The following is a 25,931-nucleotide window of genomic DNA, read 5'->3' as shown; positions in this document are numbered from 1 at the left end:
TAAATATGTTATTCTATATTCCTAACATTTTAAAATTAGAATAATGATCACACATCTTTGCAAACCTTTGCAGTTATATCTTCAAGAAAATTTTCTGAAACTCACTTCATTTTAAACTTTTCTAATGGTGGGAAATTTTGTACATCCTGAGATGAACTTTTTCATTGTTGAGCAGGTCCATTTCAAATAAAAGATGCTTCTTATTCTCATAGAATAAGCCTTTATTCCACTTGAAACCTTGTTCCACTTTGAAGCTAAAGCATCTTATGTACTTGATAAGAAATAAACATTACAGTTACTCAAAAAACATGCTTTCTCCTTTTCCCACTTTGTGTTGACTCTTCTCTGGACATTCCCTGTTTGTTTCTTCTTTCTTTAGACATTTTAAAGTGTAAGGTAGAGTTACATTGGAGAAGGCAATGGCACCCCACTCCAGTACTCTTGCCTGGAGAATCCCAGGGATGGGGGAGCCTGGTGGGCTGCCGTCTCTGGGGTCACACAGAGTCGGACAAGACTGAAGCGACTTAGTAGTAGTAGTAGTAGAGTTACATAGATGTGGTATGTTTTCATATGTTTCAAACATTGCCTAATTTCAACTGATGTCCAAAACAATCCAAACAGCCATCTTCTATTTTTAGGCTTGGATGGGTGTCGCAGAGATTGCTATTTTTTCCCCACTATCTGTTCTCTTCTTCCTTAGTGACAGAAGACAACATTATGACCAGATACAAAACTACATTTCCCAACCTCCTTTGCAACGAGTTATGGGAATTAACTTCATTCTTGTCAATGGGATATAATGGGAAGTATTCTATGGAATTCCACCTTAATGGGAGTTGACCAGCTGGCATGAACATCCCTTTTGTTTTATCCCTTTCTTATTTCCAACACATGATGGCTGGGATCTCACCAGCCCTCTCAGACTGTGAGGTTATTTTGTGATTGGAAATTATGCCTGAGGTCAGTAAAACTGAAAGTTAAGAGAACCTTAGTTTAATAACCATTAATCTTTCATACATGGTTTCAGCTGCCTAATTTACAGACTTCTTTCAGGTGTGAGAGAAATAGATTTATGTTTTAAGTAAGCTGTTGTTATTCCTGTTGATTTTTTAAAGTAGTTTTATTCTTTTACCAGTTACAACTTGCTTAATCCAATTCCTAACAGATACAGCAGTCACACCCACTAACGCGAATAGAGAATAGTTATTCTTAAACTATCAAGATCTTGTATCAACATCAGACAAACTCTTAATAGACAAAAAGGATGAACTGGTTAACAAAGAAAACCATATAAAACACATATAATCAAATTATGTATAGTCAATTATTTCAGAGAAAATTTTCTTGATTTGTGTGATAGTTTCTATAATTTGCGGAGAAGGCAATGGCACCCCACTCCAGTACTCTTGCCTGGAAAATCCTACGGATGGAGAAGCCTGGTAGGCTGCAGTCCATGGGGTCGCTAAGAGTCAGACAAGACTGAGTGACTTCACTTTCACTTTTCATGCATTGGAGAAGGATATGGCAACCCACTCCAGTGTTCTTGCCTGGAGAATCCCAAGGATGGGGAGCCTGGTGGGCTGCCATCTATGGGGTCACACAGAGCCCGACACAACTGAAGTGACTTAGCAGCAGCAGTAGCAGCAGCTCTATAATTTGTATTCAACTAACACCCTAACCTGGTATATAGCAAACATTCAGAGTTGATCGTACATCTGATAGTCCAGCTGGAAACTAACAAATTCTTGTTAATTCTCTCTTCGTCCTTGTCAGAAGCAGGATGGTTTGGTTGTTACAGAGAGACAAGCTGAGAGAAGAAATGGGCTAATGTCCAAGATCTCATTTGTCTGTATACACGTACGACTATTTCTTAGAAGACAAAGAGTATAAAAACACATGCAAAAAGAAAGATTTGGATGGAGAAAGATGGATGAGAAAACAAAAGAGGTAGAATCTTGCTAATTATCCGAGGACTACAAATACTGCTGGTGCTAAGTCGCTTCAGTCATGTCTGACTCTGTGTGACCCCATAGACGGAAGCCCACCAGCCTCCCCCATCCCTGGGATTCTTCAGGCAAGAACACTGGAGTGGGTTGCCATTTCCTTCTCCAATGCAGGAAAGTGCAAAGTGAAAGTGAAGTCGCTCAGTCGTGCCTGACTCACTTCTCTACAAATACTACAGCTTCCCTGGTAGCTCAGTCAGTAAAGAATCTGCCTGCAATTTAGGAGACCCAGGTTCAGTCCATGGGTTGGGAAGATCCCCTGGAGAAGGAAATGGCAAACCACTCCAGTATCCTTTCCTGGAAAATTCCATGGACAGAGGAGCCTGGTGGGCTGCAGTCCATGGGTCACAAAGAGTAGGCCGGGAGTAACATACACACAAATACTAGGCAGTCACAGACCTTTGTTTCCCTCTGTTGTGGTACTCCTTTATTTTTGGCCTCTTCTTCGACTCACAATGAGACATTAGACTGTAGATGATTGCAAGCGTTGTTCAACAATCAGAAGAGGACTCGAAAGAAGGGAAAGGAAGAGGAGCCCCCGTCATCTCATGGTCAGAGAAAACGTGTAGAGTTTGCTGTTTGCAGCAACTGTCAATAATACATATCCTTGGGTTTGATTTCCATTTTAAATTGCTTTTCCTATTATGCAAAAATTGAAGGATATTAACATAAACAGTCAATTTAAATGTAAGATAACAATGATGAATATAATTCAAACAGCAATGTCACAAAGTCATTTTAAATTAACTTTTTAAACATGGGTTTAAATTTCATTCAGTGTATACTTTTTAATAGAGTCACAAATTCTTCCAGAAAACAACCATGGAAGCTTTGAATTTGAAGCTAGACAAATTACCACTAAAGATCTGCCAAGAGAGCAATTATAAATGAATTTTAATGACATCGATGGTAGTCATTTCCAGCTGGGAAACTTACAGGAAGAGATGTTTACCTTTTTTCTCCAAAAGTCAAGAAATTAAAGCCTTCTGATAGTCATGGGAAGTGGCTTTGCAGTGAGATTCTATCTTGGATATACTAATTCCTCTTTTTGTTTTGATTGTATAGAAAAAGCAAAGGAAGAATGATAAAGCGGAAAATACTTGAGGGAATTCTTTCCTTGGAAAGTACTTAAGGAAGTAGTAACAAAAATGATCTTAGCTAAAGTCCCCATTTAGCACACATTAGAATCAACAATGGTCCTAGACACCAATGGAATCAGTAAGGACTTTATATGCCTCAAGAGGGATTTCAACTGTTAACTAGAAATCAAGGCAAACTGAATGGTACTCATTATCCAGTGCATAGTTAGACGAGTCTATTCAAAGAGTTTGCTAGTAAGAAATATTTAAAGTGAAAATGGCTCAGTTGTGTCTAACTCTTTGGGACCTCATGGACTATACAGTCTGTGGAGTCTCCAGGCCAGAATACTGAAGTGGATAGCCTTTCCCTTCTCCACAGGATCTTCCCAACCCAGGGATCAAACCCAGGTCTCCCGCATTGCAGGCAGATTCTTTACCAGGTGAGCCATGAGGGAAGCTAACAACTAAATGTGCTGTGTCTGTGTACTCAGACAGTCAGGTCTGCTTCTTGCAACCCCATGGAATGTAGCCAGACAGACTCCTCTGTCATGGGATTTTCCAGGCAAGAATCCTGGAGTGGGTTGCTATTTCCTACTCCAGGGGATCTTCCCGACTCAGGGATCACACCTGTATCTCTTGTGTCTCCTGCACTAGAGAATCTCCTCCACTGAATTCTGGTGGATTCTTTACCACTGTGCTACCTGGGAAGCCCAGATACACTCTAGGTTTACCTGTTTCAAAGACAAAGGGGAGGAAGTATTTGTTTGTTCTGTGAGTACTTAAAATGGTTAGGCTGTTGACATATGGCAAAAGCCATTACAATATTGTAAAGTAATTATCTTCCAATTAAAATTTTTTTTTAACTACCAAAAAAATAAATAAAAAATGTGATGCACACACACATACACACACACACACACACAAATGGTTAGGATAAAGAAGGCAGCAAAAGACCTTTGTTCCTATTGTAAAAACAACACAAGCTGAAAACTTCAAAATTACACTGGCCAGTGAGGCTAGCAAAGAACAGAAGAGGCAAGGAAACCTTGATTAATTGAGGTCCAGGAAGAAATGAACATTTTATAGGTGAAAAGAGAATGGTAGAACATTTTATAGGTGAAAAGAGAATGGTAGAAGCTTCCACCTTCAGGGACAGATACCTGATCTGGACCATGGGTGGAGAAGTTGTTATAGATACATCATAAATACAGGGATTTTGCAGGGACACTGACAGTCAGGGTTGGCAGAATGGATTCAGATCTGGAAGAGATCTCAATATTCTTCTCTTGCCATCCCTGTCTAACCCTACTCTGAATTATTCAATGAAATTTAATGAAGAAGGGCCTAGAAATCAGAGAAATCACAGTCTTGCACTTGCCAGACATGAATCCAAAGGTCAACTAAAAATATCTGAAACTGCTGCCCAGCTTTGCGTAAATACTAACAAGATGTAAACCACAGTGGTGGGATAGGATTCTGGAGCTTGGGATAATCACAGGGGTTATCAATCTAATTAAAGCTGCAGCCTGACTCCCGCTGACTCTGCTCTGGGAGAAATCTGAATGAACTGGCCTCAACCTAAGGTTCAGGTGGAGGAAAGCTTTCAATGTTCTGGGAAATGAGCAAAACCAAACAAAAAACTTTTCCTCAGTCTCACTGTTCATTATACACAATGTTCAGGCTTCAGTACAAACGCACAAAACTTGAGAATAAATAATAAAATGTGAACTACATTAAAAGGAAAAATTCAATAAGAACAGATATGGGAATCTGCAGAAGACTTCAAAACAACATAAAATATACTAAGGAATTTTTACAGAAAAATATGAATATAACGAAGAAAGATAAACATTATTGCAGGAGAATAATAAAACTTTTTTAAACACCAAAGGAAAACCCTAAAATTGAAAAATGCAATGTCTGAAACTTCTTAAAAAGCAATTAGACACATTTACGATGTGAGTCTGAGTGAACTCCGGGAGTTGGTGATAGACAGGGAGGCCTGGCATGCTGCGATTCATGGGGTCACAAAGAGTCAGACACAGCTGAGCAACTGAACTGAACTGAACTGAACTGAACCGAACTGAACCAGCAGATCAGACACTGCAGAAGAAAAAACTCCATGGCCTTGAAGACAGGTCAATGGAAATTACTCAAACTGAGTCAGAAAGAGAAAAAGGCTTAAAGAAGAATCAACAGAGCACCAAACACTTCTAGGACATCAAGTGGACTAATACACATGAACTTTAAGTTCCAGATGTATCCACATACATAGCATTAAAAACTGAATGTAAATTTTAGAGGAGGATTCAAGGGACTGCCTTGTATATATTTTTTGGAACACCCTGTAAATCTATGATTATTTCAAAAGAAAACAGAGAAGAAATGAAAGTGAAATAAAGACATTTTCAGATAAACAAAAGCCAAGAGAACTCTGCAGTAGAAGATTCACACTAAAAGATATGCCAAGAAAGTTCTTCAGGGTGAAAGAAAATGATACCATGGAAATATGAATATACAGAAAGGGAGAAAGAGGGCCAGAAATAGTAAACATATGAACACGTATAAAAGAGTATTTTTCTCTCTTCTGAATTCCTTTATTTCTTTAAAAAACAATTTATTGAGGACTTCCCTGGTGGTCCAGTGGTTGAGAATTCTCCTTTCAATGTAGACAGGTGCAGGTTCCATCACTGGTTGGGAAACTAAGATCCCACAAGCCAATGAAAAAACCAAAACATAAAAAACAGAAATAGCAACAAAGAGCCCATGTGCTGCATTAAAAACTCAACACAGTCAAAAATAAGAAAAAAATAAAATAAAAGCAATACTGCAACAAATTCAATAAAGACTTTAAAAATGATCCACATCAAAAAAAACACCTTTAAAAAAAGAAAAACAATTTACTTTTAAAAGCACAAATATTAATAATGATTATGGAGCTAATAACACATATATAAGGCAAATGTATGATGATAATAACAAAAAAAGTAGTAATAAATACACCATCCCCAAATGTCGCTGGCATGAGGATTATTTTGAACTGAAGACATTCAAGGCTATAAAGACTCAGGAAGAGACTTTGACCATCCTCCTAACTGCCTAAAGTAATTTCGACAGAGAGCCTCTTCCCAAAATGGAGTTATCACCAGAGATACAGATAAAGAACAAGGGTTAGGTGTGGTGGGGTTTTTTTTTTGGCAGGGTCTAGAAATCAGAGTCCAGTCTGTGTCCCATCGTCTCTGCAGGGCCTGGCAAATATTTGCCTCCTTCCTCCTCATTTCCTTCCAGATCACTCACTCTCCCTCCTGCCTTTAAGCTCTCAACACTCTTGAGGCTCTTGCTATCAGCCATGCTACGGGAAAGGGTTAAGTCTTAGTCATTCAGTCATGTCCAACTCTTTGATACCCCATGGACTGTAGCCCACCAAGTTCCTCTGTCCATGGAATTCTCCAGGCAAGAATACTGGAGTGGGTTGCCATGCCCTTCTCCAGGGGATCTTCCCGACCCAGGGATCAAATCCAGGTTTCCTGCATTGCATGCAGATTCTTTACTGTCTGAGCAACTAGGAAAGCCCCCAGAAATCGGAGTCCACTCTGTGTCCCATTGAATCTGCAGGGCTCCATGAATATTTGTTTACCAAACATTTGCTTTTCCATTTGCACATGAATTGCCTTCCCCAAAGCCCCACCTCCCTCACCCCCCCCCACCCCTGAAATCCCAAACCACTATCCCCCACAACCTCTTTTATCTTTAGCTGAAGATAGTACTAAAAGTGAGAGTTTCAACCATTTGGGCTAGTTACTCAGTTTCCTTGGATCTCTCCCATTTATATGTGTTATTAAACTTTATTTTATTTTCCCATTAATCTGTCTCATGTCAGTGTAATTGTTAGACCTGCCAGAAGTATGTAGAAGCGTAGACAAAAATTTCTTTTCCCAGCATCAGTAAGACTGGAGGACTGGATGACAGTATCTGTGCAGACCAAACCCTGACACAGATCAGTGATAAAATCATGAGTTATGAAGATGGAAACTATCTGGACATCACGTTAGGTTACAACAAGAGCATCTGATAAATCTTGAAGTATCTGCTAAATATTCTACCTCTCAGATGGTAGAACAAGCCATGAAGGAAATCACAGCTCTGAACTTAATAATGACCAACAATAAGACAACACCTCTTCATGAACTGAAATTGACAGAAACCTTGGGAGACAGTGACATTTGTGATAACAACAGACATGGAGAACACAGGGTGCTCAGAATCATTGCGGCCTTGTTACTCTGAGTGTGGACTTTAGACCAGTAACCAAGAGCACTGCCTGGAAACTATTAGAAATGCAGGATCTAAAGCCCTGGCACAGGGCTTTGGAATCAGAACCTGCCTTTTTGCCTGGTAATTCCCATTCAAATTAAAATTTGAGAAGCACAGCTCTGGGATACTTCTTAAAATGTAGATTCCTGAGTTCCCTGGAAGAACTATTGAATCACTCACTGAAAAGATGAGGCTTACAAATCTGAACATTTGCTAAGCTCTCCAGGTTATGCACTACTATTTGACTATCACTGTCATAAAACTAGAATTTTCATAAATAAATTCCTTGAATTAAAAAAAAAGATTTCCTAAGTAAAATAGATATCAGAAGCCCTACTGTATCATCCTCTTAGAAATTCACGATCTAAGAAATCATTCAGGAAAAAGTGTCTGAAAATATTTAAATCCAGTGTTCCCTGGATGTATTCAATCAGGGAATCCTTCTTCTACTCATGCCCCACAACAAAAGAAGCTCATGGAATTATCCCATGAAACTTGGTTTTCCTGGGGACCTCACTTTGCAAAATGTGGCCTTAAGTGTCAATATGCTTGGCTTCTGGAAGCTCAGAGAAAAATCAAGAAGGATGTCCACGCCTCAAGATTATGAAAGAAAAGCTGGTTCAGAACTGAGAATGTCCAACTACACATAAATCAACTGATAGCACTGCAAATTGTAGCAACGCAGAGGCAAGGATGGGGAGACAGCATGGCTGTAGAGGGCTTCCCTTAGAAGTTCAGATCTAAAAGACAGATCAGTTCAGTTCAGTTCGGTCACTTAGTTGTATGCAACTCTTTGCAACCCATGGACTGCAGCATGCCAGGCTTCCCTGTCCATCACCAACTCCCAGAGCTTGTTCAAACTCATGTCCACTGAGTCAGTGATGCCATCCAACCATCTCATCCTCTGTATTCCCCTTCTCCTCCTGCCTTCAGTCTTTCCCAGCGTCAGGGTCTTTTCTAAGGAGTCAGCTCTTTGCATCAGGTGGCCAGAGTATTGGAATTTCAGCTTCAGCATCAGTCCTTCAGTGAATATTCAGGACTGATTTCCTTTAGGATTGACTGGTTTGATCTCCTTGCAGTCCAAGGGACTCTCAAGAGTCTTCCCTAACATCACAGTTCAAAAGCATCGATTCTTTGCTGCTCAGCTTTCTTTGTTGTCCAACTATCACATCCATACATGACTACTGGAGAAACCAAAGCTTTGGCTAGATGTACCTTTGTTGGTAAAGTCATGTCTCTGCTTTTTAATATGTTGTCTAGGTTGGCCATAGCTTTTCTTCCAAGGAGCAAGAGTTTTTTAATTTCAGGAATGCAGTCACCATCTGTAGTAATTTGGGGACCCAAGAAAACAAAATCTGTCACTGTTTCCATTGTTTCCCCATCTATTTGCCATGAAGTGATGGGACCGGATGCCATGATGTTAGTCTTTTGAATGTTGAGTTTTAAGCCAGCCTTTTTGCTCTCCTCTTTCACTTTCATCAAGAGGCTTTATAGCTCCTCTTCACTTTCTGCCATAAGGGTGGTATCATCTGCATACTGAGGTTATTGATATTTCTCCTGGCAATCTTGATTCCAGCTTTGCTTCATCCAGCCCGGCATTTCACATGATGTACTTCTTCGCATATAAATTAAATAAGCAGGGTGACAATGTACTCCTTTCCCAATTTGGAATCAGTCCGTTGCCCCATGTCCAGTTCTAACTGCTGCTTCTTGACATGCGCACAGGTTTCTCAGGAAGCAGGCAAGGTGGTCTGGTATTCCCACTTCATCTCTTTAAGAATTTTCCACAATTTGTTGTTATCCACCCAGTCAAAGGCTTTAGTGTAGTCAGTGAAGCACAAATAGATGTTTTTCTGGAATTCTCTTGCTTTTTCTATGATGCAATAGATGTTGGCAACTTGATCTCTGGTTCCTCTGCTTTTTCTAAATCCAGCCTGAACATTTGGAATTTCTCAGTTCACATACTGTTGAAGCTTAGGTTGGAGAATTTTGAGCATTACTTTGCTAGGATGTGAGATGAGTGTAATTGTGCGATAGTTTGAACATTATTCAGCATTGCCTTTCTTTGGGATTGGAATGAAAACTGACATTTTCCAGTCCTGTGACCACTGCAGAGTTCTCCAAATTTCCTGGCATATCGAGTGCAGCACTTTCACAGCATCATCTTTTAGGATTTGAAATAGCTCAGCTGGAATTTCATCACCTTCACTAGCTTTGTTCGTAGTGATGCTTCCTAAGGCCCACTTGACTTCACATTCCAGGATACCTGGCTCTAGGTGAATGATCACACCATCATGACTGTCTGGGTCATTAAGATCTTTTTTTGTATAGTTCTTCTGTGTATTTTTGCCATGTCTTCTTAATACCTTCTGCTTCTATTAGGTCCATACCATTTCTGTCCTTCATTGTACTCATCTCTGCTTTAAATGTTCACTTGGTGTCTCTAATTTTCTTGAAGATATCTTTAACCTTTCCCATTCTATTGTTTTCCTCTATTTCTTGCATTGATCACTTAGGAAGTCTTTCTTATCTCTCTTTGGTATTCTTTGGAACGCTGCATTTGGATGGATATATCTTTCCTTTTCTCCCTTGCCTTTCACTTCTCTTCTTTTCTCAGCTATTTGTAAGGCCTCCTCAGACAACCGTTTTGCCTTTTGCATTTCTTTTTCTTGGGGATGGTTTTGATCACCTCCTGTGCAGTGTTATGAACTTCCATCCATAGTTCTTCAGGCAATATTTCAGATCCAGTCCCTTGAATCTATTTGTCACCCCCACTGTATAATCGTAAGTAATTTGATTTAGGTTATACCTGAGTGGTCCACTGGTTTCCCTTACTTTCTTCAATATAAGTCTGACTGACTTTTGCAAAAAGATGGATAGAAGGGCATAAAGCATAGGACAATAAAATATTAAGAATAATTACAGTGGCAACTAAAGCCTAGAAAGGGGCTGAACCTCACCAAAATGGTTAAGGACAGCTATAGTCTAGCGGTGAATCTGGTGTAGTAGAAAGAACACTAATAAGTGTTACAGCAACTAACAACTGGGAGTTGAGTGTCCTCGTATTCACTCCACCTCTAGCCTCCAGAGGGAATCTCAACAGACCCCCTATCCTAGGAGGCCCTGCCACTAAACAAGAGACTTCAGGTCACTTATCTCTCAAAGCTTCCAGTGCTTGTCTCTGTGTTACTCAAATCATGCTCAAACCCGACACACTTTTTTTTTTTCTTGTTGGACTTTTTGTGGGGAACCAGCACCAAAGGGGCTGGATGCTAACTCTGTCTGGAAACTCCCTTTGTGGCCACATCTACAATCATATATCAAAACAAAGGTTTAGGTAGAGTGACTGTATCTTCTCATTCTATATACCTCCAGGAGATCATTGCTTTTGAAGCTGATTCTTTTTTCTACACCCTGAAAAAGGAAGATGGATTAAAGCTACAATATAGGACCAGATACTTGCAATAGTTCATGAAGCTGACAATCCAAAAAGCTAACACTTTTGGAAAATATTTAAAAGCTTATATTGCTATTCCTGAAATTAGAAAATTGTTAGAGGAACTTTAATTCTTGTTTTTGAGATGTCATAATGCAGATGGTAGCCTAACTGCTTATTTCATTAATTTTGTGGGGACACTTTTATATTCATGAAGAAATTATAAAATAAAAATATAAAGAATGAGACCTAGCAATTCTGCTGTTCAGTCTGATGCTGTGACATAGTCAATACAGAAGTTCACCTTACGTTTTTTCAAATTCTCTTAATAGGCCCTGACTTCTCATCTTTAGCCAAGCAAAAAGACTCCATATAACAGCATATAAAGACATGCTCTTGGGAATTCCCTGGTGATCCACTGGTTAAGATTCTGCACTTCCACTGAAGGGGTCATGAGTTCAATCCCTGATGGGGGACTAAGATCCCAAAGCAAAACTTTCCCCACAAAAAACACAAGCTCCTATAGTCAATCTCCGTGATGATATGAAGCACTTATAGGCCTCAATATAAAGTAAACTTATTGCTATGCTAACTAATGAATGAAATTTTAAAATAATTATGTGCTTAAATACTCTGGTGGGGAATTCAAAGCATAAATTCAGACTATCAGAACTGTAAGAAAACTTAGAAATTAATTTACCAGGGTTGGTAGAGTGGTAGCCAGCAGCCACAGACACCTTTATTTGCCTATTATTTGCTTGAGATGGGTTCTGCTTTTGAAAAGGCAGTGTATCTAGTAAATCTTATAGTGAGATTGTTAAAAACAGCTTGGTAACTGTTCTTCTACACCTAGCATAACTCATCATTAAACTCATTGAATGGACTCTTCAAGTATTTGACTTTGAAACTCTCCCCCTAGTTAAGATTTTCAATGCTAGAAGGGACTTTATATATAATCTAATTCAATGAATTCACAGCTGGTGATGGACCAACAAAAGAGTTGGAACTTTCTATATTGATACGCCAAGACCGTTTTTTTCTTCAGGAAGAACTACTATCTATATCATCATGATATCATAAAATAAAATCATTTTTACAATAAAAAATTGAACAGTCATTTCCAAGAAACAGCACTTAGCAATCTTCCAGTAACAAATATATAATGATTTAGACATAACATTATCTTCTTTTTTTTATTCTCCACTCACTGACCAATGAAAAGTTCCTTACAGACTAAGGCTGCCTCTCAGACTAATATCTGAAGCCACTGAGTTGGCTCAACAATTCATTTTAGAAATGAGGATATGGTTTCCATGTTCCCAAAGTTGCATGGCTGGTAAAAACCAAAGCCAGATCCATCACTGAGCCTTCCAGCACCAAGACTGTGGTTTCTTAACGTTCTCAGTGGCAGGAAGGCACTGTGTCACAGGCTTTTCTGGAGTCAGGTTCAGCTCGGTAAAATCCTGGTTCAGCTCAGATGTATAACAGATATCCCCATCTTCTTGGTCCAGTGCCTTCCTCATTGGAGAAGTTCCTTTATTTGAGTTCTTTGCTCTGTCTTCCCATTTCCCAGCATGCAAGTAGGCTGCCTTTGAGACATGATTTCCTAGCTACGTCTATGGGATGTGTTGTATGGGATTTGATCAGGAGCCAGTCATGACACTTACATTTCCCTCTGCAGCCCTCAGAAAGCCAGCCTGCTTGCTCGCTCCCCAAGGTCAGTCCCAGAAAGGGGCAGAGGGTTTGCCATGAAGAAACAAACTGGTGGCCAAAAAATTAATTGGAAATCAAATTAAGTCTTTACTGTCATCTGGAAGTGCCAGCAAAAAGACTCATAAAACACTGCAAATCTTTTTGAAATCCTCTTTCCCTCTCCATGCCCCTGGCTTCCCATGCACATCGACTTGTGCCAGAGCTGATCCTAATGCTCTTGCCTTCCTCTCATCTCTCCAAAACCCACCCTCCAATTTAGTCAGAGAGCATCATTCTAGCTCTTTTTTCCCCACTCTCTTTTTTGACCTTTTTTCTTTTTTTCTTCTCAATGAGTAATCCTCTCCAGCTGCAATATAAATCCCATTAACCTCCTTTCCTCTTCAATTTCCTCCTTACTCCTTACTCTCATTCATGTAATCAGGCCAAGACTTGGGCTCCTTAGAAGCTGGTGGGGAGGAAAGCTATAGACAATCATGATTTAATAGTTGGTGTCCCAGCCACATATTTATTTACCATATATTTATGCTATAAAAATACTTCATATTCTCATGGTTAAATTCTTTATATTGGCAAATATATAGGAAATATTATTATCTGTATTTTACAGAGTAAGAAATCAAATAAGGGCTATAATTGACTGCCTGAAGCCACACACATCATTTGAACAAAACACTTAGAGAGTAAATGGTCGCTTTATTCTTGTCCTTATCTTTGAAATCATTTTCAAGGGTAAATATTTGTCAACCATAAGTATTTACTGCACATTTACTACATTCCGGGCACAGTTCTAGAGAAAACTGAACTGATCTTGTCAGTTCACCCAAGATCCCTTCACCCACAGAGGATGTTGTAATAAATGGGAGGGGGGGGATATATTCTTGTAGAGAATGGGGAGTACAGAGATAAATGAATAAGGGTTCAAATAATTAGAAGTGCTATAAAGAACATGGAACAGAATGATATGATGGCCCATAAGAGGGATGGGTGGAATGGTGACTAATTAAGGATATATGGCCAGGAAAGTCTTCTTGGCGATGAAGAGTTGAGATCAGATACTTCCAGGAGAGGAACAGCAAGAATGAAGGTTCCTCAGACTAGGGATAAGGAGAAACATTGAGGGGAAGGGAGCTTTGTATGTTCGTAAAAGAGAAAGAAGGCCAGTGCTGGTGGAGACTAGAGTGAGGTTAGCAATGGACATGGCCGGAAAGGTTGTCTGGGTCTAGGTTGTACAGAGACTTGTAGGCTGAGCTAGGAGTTGCAATTTATTCTAAGTGCGAAGGGTAGCAACTGGAAGATTTTAAGCAAGGGGGAAATATGAGCTAAATTGCTTTTATTAAAGCCATTGAACTATGTTGAAAAAGAATTTGAGGGAGGCTGCTCAGAAGGGTACAGTTATGATTCCAGCATGTATGCAGTTGCTTGGACAAGAGCAGTAGCAGTCAAGACTGGGAAAAGTAGACTGACTCAGAGCGTAGTAGGTGGAACCAATAAAACCTGCTGAGGAATTGGATGTGGGGGTGAAAACTGACAATTCCCAGGTGTCTGCATTTAGCAACTGGTGGATGGAGAACTGGGCCATCTCCCAAGACAGGGAAGAATAATTCAAACTATAGAGATGTGGGCAGAATCAAGTTCCTATTTTACCCGTATTCTGAGATACCTAGAGGAAAGGTGGAGAAGCCAATGGCAACCCACTCCAGTACTCTTGCCTGGAAAATCCCATGGACAGAGGAGCCTGGTAGGCTGCAGTCCATGGGGTCGCGAAGAGTCAGACACGACTGAGCGACTTCACTTTCACTTTTCACTTTCACTTTTCACTTTCATGCATTGGAGAAGGAAATGGCAACCCACTCCAGTGTTCTTGCCTGGAGAATCCCAGGGATGGGGGAGCCTGGTGGGCTGCCGTCTATGGGGTCTCACAGAGTTGGACATGACTGAAGCGACTTAGCAGTAGCAGAAGAAGAAAGGCAGGTAGAGATGTAAACTGGCATCTCAAAGTCTGTTGTGATGACAGTAAGTGTGAAGCCTTTTCTGCCCAGAGTACCCTCCTCCCCCTGTTCAGTGATTTCCTATTCACCCTTCAAGTGAATTCACCCTTCAGACGCACCTCTCTGGAAGTTAGCCTCTCTCTCCTCTAGGGATCATTTCAGCACTAAACATAGGGAAAAGTGAATGGTTTCAAGAACAGTTTAAGAAAGTAAAGCTCAGCAGGATACAGTGATAGTTTGATACGAAGGTGTCAACATGACTCTCAATGCTGGCTTATCCAACAACGTGAATGGTTGTGCCATTCATTGCACTCTAGAAACTAGAGGGCCATGGGTTTAGGAAGATGAAGGAAGAACCACAGGCACCATTTTTATAATGTTGAACTTGAGCCAGAGCTGAGCCACGCATGTGGAGCAGAGTAGCAGGCAGGCAGACATTGGGGTCTGCCCAGGAGAAAGGTCACTGCTGAAGGCTTAATACTCAGTCGAGAATTACATGCAATTAGAGCAAGGGTAGGAATGAGACCTTCAGGGTAAGACAGAGCTTAGGGTAAGAAGAACAGAGCCCAGGACCAAGTACTGAGGTGATCCAATATGTAGTTTGGTTAAAACATGGTAGGTCTAAAATGAGGATTGAGAGAACATCCAGGGAGACAGGAAGAGATCTAGGAAATGTTATATCCCAGAAACCCAGCTTTTCAGGAAAAAGGGATTAGTCAACAGCATGAAGTACTGCAAAGAATTCGCCACTAATCAACTAACCTATGTTTGTACCCGTGCGTATCCTGTGCTGGAGATGGGTCACAACTCACCAGAGCCAGTTGTGAACATCGCTTCCCATTTTCATATGTTCGTAGCTTGAACTGGCCAAGGTGGGAGTATTTACACCACTGAAATCAGCAAACCCTACAAATCAGAGCTTCTTCCTCCCCACCCCTCCACTCCAGAGAGCTGGTTGTTAAACGTTTACCAGCATACCACTGACTAATGACATGTATTAGAATTACTGGTGGTGGTGCTGTGCTTAGCCGCTCAGCCGTGTCTGACTCTTTGCAACCCCATGGACTGTATCCCTCCAGGCTCCTCTGTCCATAGGGATTCTCTAGGCAAGAATGCTGGAATGGGTTGCCATGCCCTTCTCCAGAGGATCTTCCCAACCCCGGGACTGAACCCAGGTCTCCCCCATTGCTGGTGGATTCTTTACCATCTGAGCCACCAGGGAAGTCCACTGAGGGTGGGGATGCTTTTAAATAAAACAGTACCTGGTCCCCATTCCAAGACATTCTCATTTATTTGCTCTGGGGTATGCCCTGGGTAAGAGTATTTATAAATATCTATAAAATATCCCCTGGGTGTTCAAGTATGCAACCAGGTTCAAGAATCATGGATCTTTAAAGAATAAATCAACCGTGGGAATTCCCTGGTGGTCCAGTGGTTAGGACTCCATGCTTCCAGTGCAAAGGGTATGGGTTCAACCCTTGGTTGGGGAACTAAGATTCTGAAAACCATTCAGGGCAGCAAAAAAAAAAAATTTTTTTAATCTAGAAAACATTAAAAATAAATACACAACCGATCATGCGTTTAATGCTCATAGAATGTCACCACTCTAGAATGATGTCTAGAAAGCAATAAAACGGTAGTCAATAAGCAATAGTCTAGGATTTAGCTAAGTGAGACTAGAGGGTACCACAAATCTGAACGGGTGTAGTGTTCAGTCATAATGCTAGGGGTCAAGGCAGGTCCAGGGGTAACAGGGAACAAGTGTTGCAGGTACAGGAAGGCATGGTTCAGAATCTCTTCTCCAGTTTTCTCGTCACAGAATAAAGCCTGAAGGAGAGACCTCAGAGAGGAAAGCAGAACCCAGCTGAGAGACAAAGTGACAATTCCACCTGAAGTGGCTGGAAGCCAACTCCACCCTGGGTTCTACAGGAGCCAATAAATCTACTCATGCTATGAGATTTTGGTACTTGCATCTGAAAGAGGCCCTTTTCAGTCAGATGGGTATTGTATAGCCTCTCCATCCTAATCTTATTATTGAAGAAGGAATCTTATTATGAACAAAAATGATACCTACCTATGGCACGGGTGATAGATAATAATTGCAATTCTTGATCTGCAATGCCAGAGAAAGACCCTAAATATTTAATACTTATATCTATTCTGTTCTTGAATTAAGCTTTCCTTTTTTTGTCTTAAGCTGGCAACATTTCCCATTGATTTATAAATAAATATCTGTGACATTTATGTTACCTAATATAGATGAGTACACAAAGGACTCAGACTTTACCCCATAATGAAGTGAAAGTTTTAAAGAAAAGTTAGTCAGATATTTTTGGGGAGGATACATGAGATAAACCAATGATTCACCAAGTCTACCCAGTTAGCGCTCCTATTGTGTCATCTACAAAATTTAAAATATCCCATATTTCAGGTTCCTTTTAGGTAACTATTTATATTTTGAAGAGGAGTGAATAAGGCAACTTGAAAGATCACTTTTACCGCTTTCAGAATTCAAGGTAATTTTAAAAGAGGTGAATGGAAGGGAAAAGAACCTCTTAACCAATTAGCCAAGAGGCCACAGTAAACTTTAGAATCAAAATAACCCAGACATGTGACAGGATCCAAGTAGAGTCTCATTTATATCACCAAAGAGATTCTTTAGCTATTTAAATGCCTAAAAGGGTAACAGTTTTAATGGAACAACAATAAAATGATTGAGATTACATAGAAATAGGTGGGACCAATAGCCCTTCAAGTGGTGAAGATTTTTTATGAGGCAGAAGAAAGGCTTTCATTACCTAGTTTATTTTCCAATTCAAATGATTCTTGTGGACATCACTGTGATGTAGAGAAGAGAGTTGTCCAACTGTTTTGTCCAAACAAAGCAATTTCCTTTTGTTTTCTTGCGTAGATAGCATATTCTTTAGCCTGGCTTTATAAAAGGCTATATTCCCTTAAATCAACACACTCATTAATGGAACCTTCAAACTCCTGCAGATAATTTTTTTTCAGAGTTCAGAGGAGAATGACATGGAAAATTATAGTAACACAGGAAGAAATAAGTCCCTTTTTCTAAACCTTTTTCAATACTGGGAGTAAGAATATTATTTTCCTCATCAACCCCCAAAAAGTTACAGAATAGTCGAATGATTGGCTTATTGTTTTTATAGTCAAATTTTATTTCTTGTCATATCAACTTGCTGATCTTAGGCTATTTTCAGTGCAGAACAGAGAAGTGGTGATCAACATATGAGTTAAGTTGAACCTATGCTAGCTGGTTCATTGATTACTGGACTTAAGACCCACTTTAATTCTCTTTCTCTGACAGGACAGTAAGAATGTGGATTTCTGGGCTTCTCTGATGGCTCAGTGGTAAAGAATCCACCTGCCAATGCAGGAGACACGGGTTCGATCCCTGGTCTGGGAAGATCCCACATGTCGTGGAGCAGCTAAGCCAGCGCACCCCAACTATTGAGCCTGTGCTCCAGAGCCCGGCAGCCACAACCACTGAGCCCATGTGCTGCCACACTGAAGCCCTTGCCCCCGAGAGCCTGCACTGCCCAACAACAAAAGCCACCTCAAAGAAGTCCACACACTGTAACCAGAGAGTACCCCCTTGCTTCCTTGCTAAGTCACGTCAGCTGTGTCCAACTCTTTGCGACCCTATACCATAGTCCACCAGGCTCCTTTGTCCATGGGATTCTCCAGACAAGAATAATGGAGTGGGTTGCCATGCCCTCCTCCAGGGGCTCTTCCTGACCCAGGGGTTGGACTCCTGTCTCTCACGTCTCCTGAATTGGCAGGTGAATTGTTTACCACTGGCGCCAGCTGGGAAGCCCAGAGAGTAGCCCCAGCTCACTGCAGCTAGAGAAAAGCCCGAGCGGCAACAAAGACTCAGCAAAGCCAAAAAATAAATAATAAATAAATAAAACTATTGTGGATTTCTTCCTGCTACCCTAAGAATGAGTGGGAATCATAGAATTTAATGAAATCTTAGGAACGCTGAGGGAAAGAATTCCTTTTCTTTTCTCCTCTGTTTGCTTTTTGCTGTTGTTTTTAACATTTAGGGGAAAGTGTACACGCCTCAGTCAACTTGTCTTGCATATTTCTCAGCTTTCTTTTTCTCTACCATTCCCCTAAGGAGAAAACCTTATTTTAATCAATGAATTTAAATTAAGTCATTCTGATTAATTAATTAAAATTTAGATTAAATTAAATTTCTCCCTAATGAGAACAATTAAATATGAAGGAATAAGATTTTATTATATCTAAGATTTTTTTAACTCCCCTATCAAGAACCAACTTTCACCTCTTTGGGGAGATTAAGGCTGAAATACCCATCCTAACAAAGCAAACTGAGGAAAGTGGGGTCATCAGAGAGACACGGGTGAACCTCCCACAGTGTCAGCAAGCACAGCCAGGCTTCAAAAGAACTGCAAAGGCGTTCAGGCAACAGCTGGCTCCATCTTCTCTTGTCTGAGCTTCCATCTTTCCTTTTCTGCTTCTCTTACTCTAAGCAAGCAGCCACCCAGATGCCAGATGTTCACAGATGCTCTGGAATTGGGAGTGTCTATCTCATTGGGTCCACCACTTGCTCTGCTGCCAAGGAGAAGATGATCAGCAGGAGCATTATTCCTAACCTGGTTATCAAGGGGTTCACCAAGGGAATTTGCAAAAATATAAGTTTCTGAACATTTGTATTAAAAAAAACTTTAACAATGCATTTCAATTTTTTCCTTCATTTCTCATTCACTGGATTCTTATAAGTCCTGTTTCATGGAAGAGATGATATAAATAAATAACTAAAAAATGCTCTGTCCTGTGGTTCTAGCCTGCTTGCAGGACCTTCCTTCCTCCGGTTTTTAAAGAGGAGGAGCGTGGGATACTGTAGAGAGGGTTCAGAGTTGAGCAGTAGGGAAAGGGAATAGATGAACACAGGATTCTTCAGATTCTAAGTTCAAGGAAACACACTCTCAAGCACAGTTCACAGCACCTAGCTGTCACGGTGGTGAGAGAGTGGAAGAATGTGGAGACACAACATGAGAAGGTAGGCAAGAACAATCAGCGTTGTCCCTTCTTCTAGGGAGATTTGTAGTTACGGGTGGGTGATGGTTGAAGAGGGAGGTACCCAGAAGAATTTTGCCTAGCATTCTGAATTTGGGCTGATTCTGAATAAAGAAAATGGATTCTGCATCTCATCTCAGGTGTTTGTTCTGTGGCCAGAGTAAGGGGACAGCAGGGGCACCAAATGGCCTGCCTTGAAAGCCCTGAGCAAAGACTGCCCCCCAATTCTCCAGACAGGTCACCTTGTGTTGGAGTTTAGCACAGAAATTAGACTGAAGCACACTCAGCCAGCACCCCCCAAGATCACCAGTGGGGGTGTGGATTCCCTACTAGTGGAGGTTGTAAGTGGATCCTCGTGAGGAGGCAGAAAGGGCCCCTGCGATTATTTACACCAAGGAGCTGAGTGGAGTGCCTCAGGGACATCTCAAGTGCAACCTAGTGAGCCCACATCAGTCACATCACCGCTACCCACCATGGGAAGCAGCAACTTACAGACCACATAAGGCTGGGGAAGGAGACCACCTTGTCACCCCCACGCTTCCTCTCCACCCACCCCACACTTGGGATGGGGGCCTAGACCCCGTGGATCTCTAAGGGAGAAAAATCTCAGAGGCCGTGCTTGAACTTGACAGGGACTAAAGTAATACTGTGATAATACTAGCACTAGAAAGAAAAAATTCTCTGGTCCAGACTAACTCTCCAAAAGAAACTAAATTTTAATACAGATATATACAGCTGTAACAGAATTAAGTTCTCTGAAATCAAGCAGGAAAGGGAGCAAGCTTAGGTTCTGCTAGCAAAACAAGAATTTTATTCTTATACAACCCTATTTACAACTTCCCAAGTCATAGCTGTTAGACCATCTCTTGACTTGCGGCAATGACCTTCATAGAAGAGACCAAGATGGTATGTTGATTTATAACATAAATCCCTGAAATGCAGATTTTCTACAGAAACTTTCAATGAATCTCAAATCCATTAGCTTTAGTTTCTCTGAGATGCAGAAATTATAAAAAAGAAATGCTTCTTTCTGAATAGTTTTGGATTAAAAGGAGAACGAATTGAAAAGAAATTGCACCAGGAAAAAGAATATCATTATGAATGTCATGGGGCCTCTGTCTATGCCTGAACTATAGAGAAACCTTATCTATGAAGGAGGAAAGCATGGAGCCACAGTTCTGCTGCTCAGCGCATGCGCCGTGGGCAAACATGGGAGACAGAAGATGAGCTCTGAAACCCACCACCCCAATGCTTTTCTCCCTCCTTTCTAAACATGTGGGGATTTCAAAGAAGTACATATATACAGTGGAATATTACTCAGCCATTATAAGAATGAAATTGATGTGGATGGACTTAGAGTCTGTTCTACAGATTGAAGTAAATCAGAAAGAAAAACAAATATATACTGACACACATATGTGGAACCTAGAAAAATGGTACAGATGAACCTATTTCCAGGGCAGGAATTGAGATGCAGATGTAGAAAACACACGTGTGGACACGCAGGGTAAGGGAGGCAGGGGGAAAGGAGAGGGCGGGATGAACTGGGAGACTGAGATTGACATATATACTCTACTATTCGTAAAACAGATAGCTAGTGGGAACCTGCTATAACGCACAGGGAGCTCAGCTTGGGGCTCTGTGATGACCTAGAGGAGTGGGAGGGAGGTCTAAGAGACAGGGGATATATATACACATATGGCTGATTCACATCATTATGCAGCAGAAACACAACATTGTAAAGCGATCATACTCCAATAAAAAATTAAAAATGGAAAATAAAACTGCCCTTAAAAAATAAAGTCTAACAGGAGAAAATGGCTATAAAAAAAAAAACCCACAAAGAACTGCATTTCCATTTTTCTACAACTACATCCTATTTCTCGGTAGTTACAGATCACTTCTTTGACCCATTTCTCTATTTTTAACATTTAGGTTGCTGACCTTTTCTTCTCTGGATAAATAATAATGCAATGAATATCTTCCACATGAAGTTTCAGGCACACTCACAAACATTTCTCCATAGTAAATATCTAGGAAAATACCTTCTCCCTAAGAATATCTGAATTTTAAGTTTCAATAAATGTACCAAGTTCCACCTTCTAAAAGCTTTTCCATTTTACACACCCAACAAGAATGTTTGAGACTACCTATGTCCTCATTCTCAAACTTTTAAGTGCTCTTTGGAAGAATACATGTTCATACTAAATGGTTTTGATTTAATTTTTCCTATTGACAGTAGACCGAAACCTTAAGTTTACTTACCAATATTTATATCTACTAATTACTTTTCAAGTCTTAGCCACACAATAAAATGTGAATAGTAATGGTGAACATGTACAAACATATTATTTTGATAACATATTATTTTTATTATACACATATTAATACAGCTTTTAGCTTTTAAACTATTAACTAATTTGTATGTTTTATTAACAAATTTCTTACTCGTGAAATATCTTAGCTCAGACATTTCATTTGAATATGATTTATGGGACTTTTTCCATTCAATTTCTTTACTGTTCATCAGATTCTTTCAATATGATGCTTGTGACTTACATTGGGGAAAATTTTTTTCTATGATTTCTATTATTTCTTCATTTCTTTCTGACTTTTACAAAAAAACAACAATTAGATGGATGTTGGAACTTAGATATTGATCTTAGCGCCTAAACTCAGTTCTTACAATATGTCTGTCTCTAATGCCCTTTAGGTTCTAAAACATTTCCTCAACTTTACTTTCCAGGTTAGTAACATATTCAACTCAGTCCTTTCTATTATTTAGCCCTCTGTTAATTTTTAAATTTCAGTAATGAAATTTTAATTTTCAAGAATTCTTCATTTTCTGATTGCTCCTTTTTCATACAATGTATTCTATTTTTATGAATCAATAGTTATGAGAATTTCATGAGGATACAAATTGTTGTTATTTAGTTGCTAAGTCATGTCTGACTTTTTTGCAACCCCATGGACTGTAGCCCACCAGGCTCCTCTGTCCATGGGATTTCCAAGGCAAGAATACTGGAGTAGGCTGCCATTTCCCTCTCCAGGTGATCTTCCCAGTCCAAGGATCAAACCCTCATCTCCTGCCCTGCAGGCAGATTCTTTACCACTGAGCTACCTGGGAAGCCAGAGGATGCTAATTAGGATGGATTTAATGTTTTCTTCTGTTCTCTGAACTTTCTCTGTTTCCAATCATTCTGTTAGTTCACTTGGTTCTTCTCTTTCACATCGTTAGTGTTTATCCAATCTCTGGTGATCCTCAGTTGTCCGATCATTTTTATGAATAATGCGTAAGGTTGATGAACGTATAGAACTAGAATGGGTTTCCTCTGCTTCACTCTCATGCCTCTGTCCTGCCTGGAAGAGGAGAAGAAGTCTTCCATCAGTTTATCTATGCCCACATACTCCAAACTCCTCCTCTCTATTGGTAAAATAAGAAGCATATTATTCATTCGAGAACATGACTGTCTTTGCTTCCCACCCGACATCTGTCATGGAGTTTGTGTTCCCCCATGTCCTGCACCCAACTTGCAGCACTCCGTGGGCCCCATCTTCACTTTCCTTAGAGAGCAGTTATTGACTCAGAGCCTGGTGATGAGCCCCTCTGCTACATACTGCTCAATATGAGAGAGGAAGGAGGGGGAATGCTCTATAACAGCTCTTTAAGAAGGAAAAAAGAAATCCTGATAATTTCCCAGGACTTCTTTTTCCTCTTCCTATTCATTTACCAGGTAGGAAGAGCAGACTCAGAAAAATATAAGTTCAGGGTGGTTTTCTTCTTGGTTTGTGTTAGACCGCGGGACTCTCTGCTCTGACCAGTCTTATTCCTTCTATTTTCTATAGTCCAGGAACGTCTTAAATTTTGGCAGAAAATGATACCCTTTCCTATTTACTAGCACTGTGACATGTTTCTGTCTTTTCTGTCATTTTAATGGTTTTGAGTGGGGAAATAAAAAAGGAAAAATGTTATGTCTTCTGTCCACCATCTTACTCCAGTTCCCTGAGTTGCTAAGCCCCTCTCCGCAGCTTTCCTTGCCTAAATTGTTGGTTCTAAAAAAGGTCTCAGAAACCCACCAGTCAGTGTGTATACTGTCCTGCAATTTCATTTCTCAAATATGGTAGTTACAAAGTAAGATATTTCTTTAGCACTTTCCCCCCAGTGTTCTCAGCTGTATGAGCACAAGCAAGGATCCTGTGGTGATGCACATGGGTCCAAACTGCAGAGTCCAGCCAGTGAGAGCTGTGTACCTTTGGGAGGGTGCCTTGCCGGATTACATCATGGCTTCCTCCATCCCAATCATTGTAGAATATGGGTTAATTAACAGGCCGACTTCAGCCTTACTAAATTTATTATGAATTATATGTTCAGGGATGTTGGTAAAAGGCCAAAACTGGCATCTCTTTAACTAGTAATTATTGTGTTTTATTGTTGTGGACCTATAATGCATTAACCAGCCAGGACTCGGCTTTATTAGAATGCACGTGGCTCCCCAGTTCCATGCATATTTATTATGCGAGAGAATGGGATTCTTCTTCTCTAGCCTTCACTAATTTAAAAGAAGATATCCTCAATGAAATGTATTCAAATATTTTGACATTTTGCTTCACCTCACTTACAGAGCAGAAATTGTTTCTGACAGTTATTATACAGTGCTGGAACCCTGCTGCTTCCGCCGCTGAAGAACAGGTTGAAAAGACACAGCGCTTGCATTTTGTTCAAAGAGTGATTCCGGGGCTTAGAAATAGCAGCACTGTCAGCTGTGATTCACTGAGAGTTTAGATAATATCCAGCCTGTAGTCACTGCGAACAGGGGCTTCTGGGCTTGCTGCCTAAGGAAACGAATGGGAGCCGGTACCCTGAACTTACCCAGGAGGACCAGGGCGAATATGGAGCTGGCAAATTTTGGTAGAAATCTTCCTCCCTCTGCTCCACAAGGTCAGCCCCCCTCCCCCCATTATAACAGGCTTAAATTTCAACGGTATCTATTTGCACAAGGCACACAACAGTAAATGTTAAACTGAAACACTGGGGCATTGCAGAAGCTTGAACTGTCTAAAGCGATTAGGGGCAACATTTGATAGGCGTTTCTTTGATCCTCCTGCACTGAAAGCCAAAAATTGCTCTCAGATCATCTGTAAGGAGGTGTGGGATAATATGCCACAAAACAACTAACAAACCTAAGAAGCAATGTTCCGTGATTTCTTTGGGGTACTTCTGGTTTATTCAGTAGACTTCTGCTCTGAATGCAAAAATAATCTTCCAAAATAATACGATAAAATATTTACTTGCAAAGGGCCTGACAGTAGCAGTGGCAGAGTTTGGCACCTGCAGATTTTCAGAGTTCCCGAGACAACCATTCATCAGCCCTGCTGCCATGATTTATTCTGTTTTCTCCCATTTCACACCTCTCCCAAGGCTGTGTTTGGAAATGGAGCTCAGGGTCAAGGTTGACCAGGGATGTTTTTAGAGGGGCCAGAGGGCTCAACCCAGCACACGGTGTGTATGAAGACATAGTTGACTGCATTGGGCACAAGTCAAAGTGAAGAGCGAGCCCTTGTGGGGATCGAACTTGTTCTTGTAGGTTAGCAAACAAATATATTACAGACTGAGGAGACACTGACGTGAAAAGGGGAAACTTCTAGGGTCGTGAATCTGCCTGCAACAGACCAGAGAGTCTAGAAATCTGCCTGGTGCAGACATGCACCTGGGAGACAGGTTATCCTAGGTTTGACATCCAGATAGGTTGGAGTTGAGGCAACCCGGCTAAGGAATGAGTGAGAAGGCCGAGGAAGGGCCTCAGCGGGAGAAAAGGATCCTATAGCACATCAGGGGATTTATTTGCTGGCAATGTCCCCAGGGACCTGTGAGTAAATCTGGAGGGCACTGGAGGGTGACGAGTCCCATTATTCATCAGAATGAGACATGGCCAATTCAGCCCTCGTTAGGGGTCTCTGCCGGCTGGTGAAAGGTCATACCCCAGCAGCAACTTGGGAATAAATGAGAATAAGCTTTTGCCACTTTGGAAAAATGAAAAGAAATGCGTCTAGATTTTTTTGAAGATAAATTCAGCCCTGAAGGAACTACAGGAAAAGGTCTACATTAAACCAAGTAAATTGTTCCAGGGGACTCAGTGAATAAAGCTGGTTAAACAGGAAGAGAGGAAGTAGGGTCCCAAAGCATTAATCACAGTGAATTGTAAATTATCTGTTCCTTGTTTTATTCATTTTTATGTCTCTAGTTAGTACCTTACAAAATGCTGGACACACAGGAAGTGCTAAATAAATGTTGGTGAGTGAATGTCAGACTCTCTCATCTCCAATATAATCACAA

The sequence above is a fragment of the Ovis aries genome, chromosome 8 (assembly GCF_016772045.2).
Source record: "Ovis aries strain OAR_USU_Benz2616 breed Rambouillet chromosome 8, ARS-UI_Ramb_v3.0, whole genome shotgun sequence".
In the NCBI taxonomy this organism is placed as follows: Eukaryota; Metazoa; Chordata; class Mammalia; order Artiodactyla; family Bovidae; genus Ovis; species Ovis aries.
This window is presented reverse-complemented; position numbering follows the sequence as displayed.